This window comes from Eleutherodactylus coqui, chromosome 3 (assembly GCF_035609145.1).
Source record: "Eleutherodactylus coqui strain aEleCoq1 chromosome 3, aEleCoq1.hap1, whole genome shotgun sequence".
In the NCBI taxonomy this organism is placed as follows: Eukaryota; Metazoa; Chordata; class Amphibia; order Anura; family Eleutherodactylidae; genus Eleutherodactylus; species Eleutherodactylus coqui.
In genome coordinates, this window is record NC_089839.1 from 301924284 (window position 1) to 301936917 (window position 12634).

Below are 12634 nucleotides of genomic sequence, written 5' to 3' on the forward strand. Positions count from 1 at the left end.
TAAAGGACTGACAAGTGTGCAAAATAAAGTTTACAATTTTTTGTGAAATTGTATTTTTCATTCGTATGTATCTGTAAATTATTACAAAAGTGCATATATGTATTTTTTTGATTTGCTTTAACAGTTTTGAATATATTTTATTTCCATCTGTGAACTGAGAAATTCAGGTGGAATTTTTTTTTTTGTGTATATTTTTTTTTTTTTTAATTTCTTTTCAAGCAAGCTGAATAAAGCTTTGATTTACATCCTGCCAAAGTCTGTTTTGTGCAATTTGGGATTGTTGCATTAAATTTGGTTGCACTCTTTGCGAAAAACCAGGCCCCAAAAAAGCTTCTGATTACCTAGTCCCAGGATGGGCCATCCATAGTTGGGCGCCTGCTGACAGCGCTGCAAAGACATGTAGGTCGGAAACTGAGCTGCCGCTCCGATCCCAGTGAAGTGGCCGGTGCTTTGATTCCAAGGGAACGGCCTCTCCACAGGTTAGAGCCATGGCTACCACTTCGACCCCCGTGTGTATTTCCAACACTGTTAATGCGCAGTGGCTCCAGTTGATCAACTACTGACGACCTAATCTTCGGATGCAGCATCAATGTGTTTGGTAATAAAAATGGGTTTTCCAGGAATATAAAAAAAGTCTGCAAGTAATGTAAAAAAGTAACCCTTTTTGCTGTTGGGATTTCCCAGCAGTCTGCTGTCAACTGAAAGTAAGTGTTTAATTTTCCTGCAGTGCCTGGTTTCCCCTGTGGGGGCACAACAGTTGGTGTACCACTCTCACTGGGTCCTCCAGCAGGATTATGACGTGGGTTTTCGGCTATGTTGGTGCTCGTGGTTACATGCCCTCGCATCACAGAGCTGTTGTGGAAATTTCAGACCCTTCAGAATCCTGGGTCACTTTATTTAGTATTTATTGTAAATCTATTCATGTGATGTCTACAAAATCAGAGGGAACGCTGACAAGTCGAGTGCAAAGCAACAACATATCTTACAGCAAAGTTTTATTCAAGGAGTTGTAGCAACAACTGTTCATATGCCTCTTTATAAGGCTGTATGAACCTACAGTGGGGGGCATCTGGGCACCCACCCCTGACCCTGAACAGGGCCGCTATACATGAGCAGCTCTCGTTCTCACAGAATTTGTGCAGTCCTGGTATTGCAGGATGGCATTCCCATCATGTAATATTATATTTGCACCCGCTGCAGGGCAAACGTGTAGCTAGATGTTTTTTTTTTCCCTTACAGCAAAATTGCCTGACATGTAAGCCGATCACTCTGGGTCCTGTTCTCGGCTGTCTGCCTCACCCCCTAAATTCTGGGAGGAGTTGTTCATCTTGGAACCACCCCTGTAATGCAAGACATGTTAAGGGCCGATTCGTAAGCGTCTGTCTATATGGTAAGGAGGTGTCGTATCTCCTTAAGAAGAGCACCCAAAAAGTGTGTGGAGACACCTAGGGGGTGAGTGGTTCAGGGGATGGTATAGTCTCTCCCCAAGGAGAGCACCCAGAAGGGGTGTGGGGGACACCTAGAAGGTGAGCGAGGTAAATAACCTAGTTTGAAGTTCACACTGCTGCCTGCAAACGTTTGTGTAGCCATCTGCATTGTTAGAAAGACCTTCATATAATATACATTAAGGTTTTGTAAAGTGTGATATAATGCCATAAACATAAGTGCGTATATATAGTGTCTTATATGTAAACCCATAGCAGAACATCTTGTCTTTAATAGGTTTTTTTAAATTGGGTAAGCAAAATGCAAAGGCACAGTGTGAAAAACGAAGTATATCCTTATTGCTTTAATGGAAGTTAACCCTTTCCAAACCAATTTGTATCCTGGTTTTCCTAGGGGGCTTACTCTTTCTCTGCCACTATACAATGGCGCTATCTGCTGGCTAAAGCCAGTGATGCATGAGGTGACGCGTTAGATAGGCTCCGACAGCAGAGGCTGGTAATATACAGTAAGAGAACCCCGACGGATGCCTTCCAACATCGGAGCTTTACAGCCTTAAATCATAATGTCTTTAACCGTCAGACAGTGGATTAGAAAGGGTTAAGCTAGTAAGAAGCAGCTAAGTGTTGCATTTGAATGCCCTTAACTGATACTTGGGGGATGTTACCTCCTATTTTATGGAGACCTTTTAGCATTTTGCTGTTCTGGAGCATTCAGGCATGTTTTACCACAATGCTAAGGAGGAAAGACATCAGCAAGCGGTGTTCAATCTCCCTAGATTGAACGGGAAAACCATTTTGAGTCCATCATTCTACAGTAGGAAAGATTATTCACAAGTAGAAAACGTTCAAGAAAGCTGCCAGTCTACCTAGGAGTGAATGTCTCATAGAATCGTAGTGTTAGAAAGGGACCTCCAGAGTCGTCATGTTCAACACCCTGTTTAATGAAGGATTCATGACTTTATCCTGACCAGGCTGAATAGACATCAATGTTTGAAGACTTGCATTGGAGAATTCACCACCTCCTATGTTCCACTCATTGATCACCCTCACTGTCAAACTTTTTTCTTGTTTGTTAAAGGAGCATGGCAGCACGGCTAAAAATTGAAAAGTTGTATCTGCACAAACAAACCAAAATTTCTGGAACAACGTCCTTTGGCCAGATGAGATCGAAGTGGAGATGTTTAGTTATAATGCTGGAACACCTCATACTAACTGCCAAACATGGAGAGGGATGGGGGTGGGGTGTATTTGGGCTTGTTTTGCAGCCCCAAGAGCTGGACACCTTGCAGTCATTAAGTTGACCATGAACCCCTTTGTACAGCAATCTATCCAAAAGCTAAAGCTTGACTGAAATTGGGTTATATAACAGGACAACAATACCAAGTACAAAGGAAATCTACAGCAGCATGGTGGAAAAAGACAAGACTCAAGGTGCTGTGGTGGGACCTTAAGAGAACCAGGTGTAAACAAATACCAAGAAACCGCAATGAACTGAAGCAACATGGCGAAGGGATGGGGTAAAGTTCCTCCAGAGTGATGTGAAGAGACTGATAGTCATACGGAAAACCATTACTTCAAGTTTTTACTGCTAAAGGTGGTTCTACGTACTATCATTAAGTATGTCTACTGACATACTCCATTTTTCTTATGACTGTGTGTATATGTACTTCATGTAAAAAAAAACAAAAAACCCTAGGAGGAAGGCTTTTGCTGCAAAACTTGTCCTCCGGTTCCATCACAGGCAGATCTGTAAATGATGAGAGTTGTGGTGATTAGATGAACAGTTGTCACCGGAGGCCCTAAATGTGGTTCCCCTTGGCCTTTAAAAGGCTCCCGGAGGCTCCTTGTATGTAGTGACCGCTTCTTTCGCTTGTGTAGAGCTTGTTGACCACTAGACGCCTCTACGATGCAGAGAAGAGATTTCACCCCGTTACCAGTCTGAGAGGGGCGCATTATTGGGATGTAAGAAGCTGGACGGTTGTATTGACGAATTGTCCCCCACCAGGCCGATCTAACCAGACTGTTGGGTGTCCTGAGCCCAGTCACCTTGTGTGCCCTCATCAACTGGTCCCGACAGATCCCCAGTAAAGAAGAGCAGCTGACCAGACTGTTAGGAGGTGTTGGGACCAGTGGATGGGGGGCACACAAGGTGACCGGGCTCAGGACACCCCCTACAGACCACCAGTAGAGAGGAGCATCTGACCAGACTGTTAGGGGGTGTTGGGGCCAGTGGATGTGTGAGGGCACACAAGGCGACCTGGCTCAGGACACCCCCTACAGATCACCAGTAGAGAGGAGCGTCAGACCAGTGGATGGGGGCACACAAGGTGACTGGGTTCAGGACGCCCCATACAGACCACCAGTAGAGAGGAGCATTCGACAAACACGAGCAGCTACAAGAGTTTAGTTGTGCCACCTGTATTTGGATGGGGACATTTGTTCTAGGCCTCCGTCTCTGTCGGAACCAGTTCTAAGCCCTTGGCTGAAGGACATTTGGTCTTATGGCGCCCATTGCGTCTATGGCCTTTGACACCCATCGACTGCCGCCTCTGTTTGCAGTGATGTCGAGATCAACTGAACTAGACTTCTACGGAGTGGAACAAGTTCGTCTGCAGAATTCCAGTAATTTCCTACCAAGAATAGCACAGTAGACTACAAGTCGTGAGTCTGACCAAAAGTTTGCTGCTTCAGTGTTTTCAGCTTCTTTAAGGGCTCCCACACACTTGCGATTTTAATGTGATTGTCAATGGGACTTTCTAATGTTTAAGACACATTGCGATTTTCGTGCGATGTGTTTTTTAACATTAGAAAGTCTCATTGACATTCGCGTAAAAAAAAACAAAACAAGTGTGTGGGAGCCCTTAGTCAGATGATTCTATGGTCACTGAACTACAATTATAAGCATTTCATACCTTTTCAGCCTTTTATTGACAGATACATAAAGTTTAGGCAATTCTACAATTTGCCCTAGCTTCTGGGCCAAATCCTGACTGATGACAACCCCTTCTTGTCTAATCAGTGCTTGGTAGAGATGAGCGAGCACCAAAATGCTCGGGTGCTCGTTACTCGGGACGAACTTTTCGCGATGCTCGAGGGTTCGTTTCGAGTAACGAACCCCATTGAAGTCCATGGGCGACCCGAGCATTTTTGTATTTCGCCGATGCTCGCTAAGGTTTCCTTGTGTGAAAATCTGGGCAATTCAAGAAAGTGATGGGAACGACACAGAAACGGATAGGGCAGGCGAGGGGCTACATGTTGGGCTGCATCTCAAGTTCACAGGTCCCACTATTAAGCCACAATAGCGGCAAGAGTGGGCCCCCCCCTCCCAACAACTTTTACTTCTGAAAAGCCCTCATTAGCATGGCATACCTTAGCTAAGCACCACACTACCTCCAACAAAGCACAATCACTGCCTGCATGACACTCCACTGCCACTTCTCCTGGGTTACATGCTGCCCAACCGCCCCCCCTCCCCCCCACAGCGCACACCAAAGTGTCCCTGCGCAGCCTTCAGCTGCCCTAATGCCTCACCACCCTCATGTCTATTTAGAAGTGCGTCTGCCATGAGGAGGAACCGCAGGCACACACTGCAGAGGTTGGCACGGCTAGGCAGCGACCCTCTTTAAAAGTGGCGGAGCGATAGCCCACAATGCTGTACAGAAGCAATGAGAAATAGAATCCTGTGCCACCACCATCAGGAGCTGCACACGTGGGCATAGCAATGGGGAACCTATGTGTCACACACTATTCATTCTGTCAAGGTGTCTGCATGCCCCAGTCAGACTGGTAATATGCACCTTAACAGTAACCGCGTTGGTGGTAATGTGGTGGTGACTGCGAACCTAGTAGCACGGTTGTATTTTGTTGGTTTTCGGAATGTGGCCAGGATTAAGTGGGCCATGGCGGGGGGATGGTGTGGGGGCTCTCTTGTTGTGTCGGTAAAGGTGAAATTCTTGGACTGCCACCAGACGAACCAATGCAAAGGCATTTGCCAAGAATGTTTTCCCTGTTGGAGGAGGAGGGGGATGTTTTTGAGGCACTACGTGTCCTCTCCACGTGTCCGTGGTTATATGCACCTTTACAGTAACCGCGTTGGTGGGAAATGGCCTCGCCGCCATCATGTCTTTGGGAAGCCTCTGTTTCCACACCCCAGAGACATACCATTAGCAGCGGTATAGGCAGAGCCCAGAATTCGTAACATTTCAGCCGTAGCATTAGGACAGGCCCCACTAACATATCACTAGCAGCATTATAGCGGGAGCGCAGTCTTCGTTCCATGTCAGCAATAGTAGCACTCAAGACAGGCCCCAGTAACAATTCCGAAGCAGCAGTATAGTGGGAGCGCAGTCTTCGTTCCATTTCAGCAATAGTAGCACTCAAGACAGGCCCCAGTAACAATTCCGAAGCAGCAGTATAGTGGGAGCGCAGTCTTCGTTCCATTTCAGTAGCTGCAGTATAGCCAAGGCCCAAGTTACATTTATGTAGCTAAAGTGTAGGCCAACCCCACACACACTTCTGTACCATGAGTGCAGGTGAAGAACATACAAATTGCTATGATTACACTGTAGGTGAGGGCCCCAAAAAATTGGTGTACCAACAGTACTAATGTACCTCAGTAAAAATTGGCCATGCCCAACCAAGATGGCAGGTGAAACCCATTAATCGCTTTGGTTAATGTGGCTTAAGTGGTAACTAGGCCTGGAGGCAGCCCAGTTTAACGAAAAATTGGTTCAAGTTAAAGTTTCAACGCTTTCAAGAGCATTGAAACATATAAAAATTGTTTCTAAAAATTAGATGAGTGAGCCTTGTGGCCCTAAGAAAAATTGCCCGTTCAGCGTGATTACGTGAGGTTTCATGAGGAGGAGCAGGAGGAGGAGGAGGAGGAATATTATACACAGATTGATGAAGCAGAAATGTCCCCGTTTTGGATGGTGAGAGAGAACGTAGCTTCCATCCGCGGGTGCAGCCTACGTATTGCTTAGGTATCGCTGCTGTCCTCTGGTGGAGAAGAGAAGTCTGGGTAAATCCAGGCTTTGTTCATCTTGATGAGTGTTAGCCTGTCGGCACTGTCGGTTGACAGGCGGGTACGCTTATCTGTGATGATTCCCCCAGCCGCACTAAACACCCTCTCCGACAAGACGCTAGCCGCAGGACAAGCAAGCACCTCCAGGGCATACAGCGCTAGTTCAGGCCACGTGTCCAGCTTCGACACCCAGTAGTTGTAGGGGGCAGAGGCGTCACCGAGGATGGTCGTGCGATCGGCTACGTACTCCCTCACCATCCTTTTACAGTGCTCCCGCCGACTCAGCCTTGACTGGGGAGCGGTGACACAGTCTTGCTGGGGAGCCATAAAGCTGGCCAGGCCCTTAAAGACTGTTGCACTGTCTGCGCTGTACATGCTGCCTGATCTCCGCACCTCCCCTGCTACATGGCCCTCGGAACTGCGCCTTCTGCCACTAGCGCTGTCGGATGGGAATTTTACCATCAGCTTGTCCGCCAGGGTCCTGTGGTATAGCAACACTCTCGAACCCCTTTCCTCTTCGGGAATGAGACTGGGAAGGTTCTCCTTATAGCGTGGGTCGAGCAGTGTGTACACCCAGTAATCCGTAGTGGCCAGAATGCGTTGAATGCGAGGGTCACGAGAAAGGCATCCTAACATGAAGTCAGCCATGTGTGCCAGGGTACCTGTACGCAACACATGGCTGTCCGCACTAGGAAGATCACTTTCAGGATCCTCCTCCTCCTCCTCCTCCTCAGGCCATACACGCTGAAATGATGACAGGCAAGCAGCATGGGTACCGTCAGCAGTGGGCCAAGCTGTCTCTTCCCCCTCCTCCTAATCCTCCTCATCCTCCTCCTCCTCCTCCTGAACGCGCTGAGATATAGACAGGAGGGTGCTCTGACTATCCAGCGACATACTGTCTTCCCCCGCCCCCGTTTCCGAGCGCAAAGCAGCTGCCTTTATGGTTTGCAGGGAACTTCTCAAGATGCATAGCAGAGGAATGGTGACGCTAATGATTGCAGCATCGTCGCTCACCACCTGGGTAGACTGATCAAAGTTTCGAAGGACCTGGCAGATGTCTGCCAACCAGGCCCACTCTTCTGAAAAGAATTGAGGAGGCTGACTCCCACTGCGCCGCCCATGTTGGAGTTGGTATTCCACTATAGCTCTACGCTGCTCATAGAGCCTAGCCAACATGTGGAGCGTAGAGTTCCACCGTGTGGGCACGTCGCACAGCAGTCGGTGCACTGGCAGATTAAAGCGATGTTGCAGGGTGCGCAGGGTGGCAGCGTCCGTGTGGGACTTGCGGAAATGTGCGCAGAGCCGGCGCACCTTTACGAGCAGGTCTGACAAGCGTGGGTAGCTTTTCAAAAAGCGCTGAACCACCAAATTAAAGACGTGGGCCAGGCATGGCACGTGCGTGAGGCTGCCGAGCTGCAGAGCCGCCACCAGGTTACGGCCGTTGTCACACACGACCATGCCCGGTTGGAGGCTCAGCGGCGCAAGCCAACGGTCCGTCTGCTCTGTCAGACCCTGCAGCAATTCGTGGGCCGTGTGCCTCCTATCTCCTAAGCTGAGTAGTTTCAGCACGGCCTGCTGACGCTTGCCCACCGCTGTGCTGCCACGCCGCGCGACACCGACTGCTGGCGACGTCCTGCTGCTGCTGACACATCTAGATTGCGAGACAGAGGTTGAGGAGGAGGAGGAGGAGGAGGGTGCTTTAGTGGAAGAAGCATACACCGCCGCAGATACCACCACCGAGCTGTGGCCCGCAATTCTGGGGGTGGGTAGGACGTGAGCGGTCCTAGGCTTTGACTCTGTCCCAGCCACCACTAAATTCACCCAATGTGCCGTCAGGGAGATGTAGTGGCCCTGCCCGCCTGTGCTTGTCCACGTGTCCGTAGTTAAGTGGACCTTGCCACTAACCGCATTGGTGAGGGCGCGTACAATGTTGCGGGAGACGTGGTCGTGCAGGGCTGGGACGGCACATCGGGAAAAGTAGTGGCGACTGGGAACTGAGTAGCGCGGGGCCGCCGCCGCCATCATAGCTTTGAAGGACTCCGTTTCCACAACCCTATACGGCAGCATCTCAAGGCTGATAAATTTGGCTATGTGGACGGTTAACGATTGAGCGTGCGGGTGCATGGTGGCGTACTTGCGCTTGCGCTCCAACACTTGCGCTAGCGACGGCTGGACTGTGCGGTGCGAGACATTGCTGGATGGGGCCGAGGACAGCGGAGGTGAGGGTGTGGGTGCAGGCCATGAGACGGTTGTGCCTGTGTCCTGAGAGGGAGGTTGGATCTCAGTGGCAGGTTGGGGCACAGGGGGAGAGGCAGCGGTGCAAACCGGAGGCGGTGAACGGCCTTCGTCCCACCTTGTGGGGTGCTTGGCCATCATATGTCTGCGCATGCTGGTGGTGGTGAGGCTGTTGGTGGTGGCTCCCCGGCTGATCTTGGCGCGACAAAGGTTGCACACCACTGTTCGTCGGTCGTCTCTGTGAAAAACTGCCAGACCTTAGAGCACCTCGGCCTCTGCAGGGTGGCATGGCGCGAGGGTGTGCTTTGGGAAACACTTGGTGGATTATTCGGTCTGGCCCTGCCTCTACCCCTGGCCACCGCACTGCCTCTTGCAACCTGCCCTGCTGATGCCCTTGCCTCCCCCTCTGAAGACCTGTCCTGAGTAGGCGTTGCACACCAGGTGGGGTCAGTCACCTCATCGTCCTGCTGCTCTTCCTCCGAATCCTCTGTGCGCTGCTCCCTTGGACTTACTGCCCTTACTACTACCTCACTGCAAGACAACTGTGTCTCATCGTCATCGTCCTCCTCACCCACAGAAAGTTCTTGAGACAGTTGGCGGAAGTCCCCAGCCTCATCCCCCAGACCCCGGGAACTTTCGAATGGTTGGGCATCAGTGACGATAAACTCCTCTGGTGGGAGAGGAACCACTCCTGCCCAATCTAAGCAGGGGCCCGAGAACAGTTCCTGGGAGTGTTCCCGCTCCTGAGCATGTGTCATTGTAGTGGAGTGAGGAGGCTGGGAGGAAGGAGGAGCAGCAGCCAGAGGATTCGGATTTGCAGCAGTGGACGGCGCAGAACTGTGGCTGGACGATAGGTTGCTCGAAGCACTTTCTGCCATCCAGGACAGGACCTGCTCACACTGCTCATTTTCTAATAAAGGTCTCCCGCGTGGACCCATTAATTGGGCGATGAATGTGGGGACGCCAGAAACGTGCCTATCTCCTAATCGCGCAGCAGTCGGCTGCGACACACCTGGATCAGGAGCTCGGCCTGTGCCCACACCCTCACTTGGGCCTACGCGTCCTCGGCCACGTCCACGTCCACGTCCTCTAGGCTTACCCCTACCCCTCAGCATGCTGTATTACCAGTGATTTGATTTCCCAGGCAGGAAATAAATTGGCGCAAGCCTGCAGGCCAAATATAATTTCTTTTCCTTTTTAGCAAAGGGAAGACCCCACTGCGTATATTCAATGAACAAGAAGTTTAATATCTGTGGTGTGACCCTCAAAAAGTGTCACACAACTATAGTGTAGCAGAGTTATTAACTCTAGCAGAGCAGGTATTTGCCAGTCAGGAAAGACAATGGCGCTAGGCTGCAGTAAAGCGTAGCTGGTTGCGTCTGATTTTTGTACGTTGTACACGCAGCACACACGTACACGGAGACCTTAGGACTGACACAGGCAGGCCAAATATAATTTCTTTTCCTTTTTTGCAAAGGGAAGCACCCACTGCGTATATTCAATGAACAAGAAGTTTAATATCTGTGGTGTGGCCCTCAAAAAGTGTCACACAACTATAGTGTAGCAGAGTTATTAACTCTAGCAGAGCAGGTATTTGCCAGTCAGGAAAGACAATGGCGCTAGGCTGCAGTAAACCGTAGCTGGTTGCGTCTGATTTTTGTACGTTCTCCACGCAGCACACACGTACACGGAGACCTTAGGACTGACACAGGCTGGCCAAATATAATTTTTTGTCCTTTTTAGCAAAGGGAAGGACCCACTGCGTATATTCAATGAACAATAACTGTGTTGTGGCCCTGCCTACACAATTCTGTCCCTGTAGTATCAATGGAGGGTGCAATGCTCTGCACAGACGATTTTTAGAAGAAAAAAAAAATGCAGCACAGCTAACAGCAGCCAGCACAGTACTGCACACGGTTAAATTTGGCCCTAGAAAGGACTGTTGAGGTTCTTGAAGGCTACACTCACTCCTAACACTCTCCCTGCCTATACACCACTTCTGTCCCTAATGCCGGGTGCAATGCTCTGCACTGCCGATTTTGAGAAAAAAAAAAAAAAAACACTGCTAGCAGCAGCCTGCACACAGGTAGATGTGGCCCTGAGAAGGACCGTTGGGGTTCTTGAAGCCTACACTGACTCCTAACGCTCTCCCTACAGCAGCACCAGCACGATACCACTGTCCCTCAGCTAACTCACAAGGCATGTGTGGCGAGCCGCGGGAGGGGCCGATTTTTATACTCGGGTGACATCTGATCGCCCCAGCCACTCACAGCAGGGGGGTGGTATAGGGCTTGAACGTCACAGGGGGAAGTTGTAATGCCTTCCCTGTCTTTCAATTGGCCAGAAAAGCGCGCTAACGTCTCAGAGAGGAAACTGAAAGTAACCGGAACACCGCGTGGTGCTCGTTACGAGTAACGAGCATCCCGAACACCCTAATATTCGCACGAATATCAAGCTCGGACGAGTACGTTCGCTCATCTCTAGTGCTTGGCATTTATCACAATTTCTGCATTTTTGTTTGTCCACCTTCTTTTTGAGGATTGACCGCAGGTTCTCGATGGGATTGAGATCTGGGGAATTTCCAAAAATTTCAATGTTTTTTTTTCCACCAACCCACCTCATTATCACTTTTGCCTTGTGACATGGAGCTCCATCACACCAGGAAAAGCATTGTTCATCACCAAATTTCTCCTAGATGGTTGGGAAAAGTTGCTCTTGGAAGAAGTTTAGATACCCTCACATAAATGGTCTCAGAATGTGTTACCGCACTGTAAAGTCTGCCTGCTGACGTTTGTTGTACCGTGTTTCAAAAGTCACTAGTAAAGTTTTAATGGGCCTCAACCGTTGCTGAGGACCCGAGGTACTATACACTTGTCCAGTGTTATTTATCCGCCATGTGTGGAACTGTGGTGTCACGAACTGTCAACTACTACCCTCCTCATCCTGAGGACTACTGGTCCTATCCTCTGCTGCAGTAACTTCTAATGGGACTAGGAGTTGGTAAGTGTCACCGTGACAGGTCCATGCACTACACCCTCCCAACTCCAAACGTATGCTCGGATAGAGAGCCATATCCTTTCCTTCGGGAACGCAACAATCCTTGGGAGTCACTCACAGTAATATATACTTGTGTCTGCCCGTTACAGCACCCGCTCAGGTATTTCAGACAGCCCCATTGAAATGAATGGAGCAGCGACCGCACATGTGCAGCCAGCGCTACATTTCGAGTGACGTCACAGGGACAGGAGAGTGGAACACGGGAGTCCTATTCTCAAGATCGTCAGTGGTCTCACGGTGAGATCCCCGCTGATCAAGTTATTCCCTATCCTGTGGATAGGGAAGAACTTGAAAGTCTGATACAACCCCTTTTAATACCTGAATAAAATTGCACAACTGTTTAAATTAACTGCATAACAATGCAAGACCCTTAGCATGGCATTTTGATCAAAGCATGTGGGCCCATCTGCCACGTCCAGGCGAACCTTATTGAATGGCTACCTAACTGTAAAAGACATCTTTTTGGCCCTAAGGCCTCCAATGGACTCAGAGGTTTATATTTAGAGATAGGTACCTGCCTGGATGTGGCAGATGAGCCCACATGCTTTGATCAAAATATGTGCTACGAACCTTGCATGTTTTTAATGTGATTAGAATAAACCCTTGTACAATTTTATTCAGATATTTAAATGTGTATGAGAGGGGAGGCATGTGTCTCTGTTACTGTCTAACAAGGGGTGTCTCTTAAGAGTTAGAAAAAAGGGCATCCTACACCCCGTCGAGAAGCGGCACGGCTACTCTTGTCTATTCACTTGCATTAGATGAGCTGTAATAGCAGGCATAGACCATATTGCAATTTTTAGAAACAAAGACACTTTTCAAATTGTAGGCCAACCCCTGAGGAACTTTAGGTAAGGCAAAGAAATAAATATAA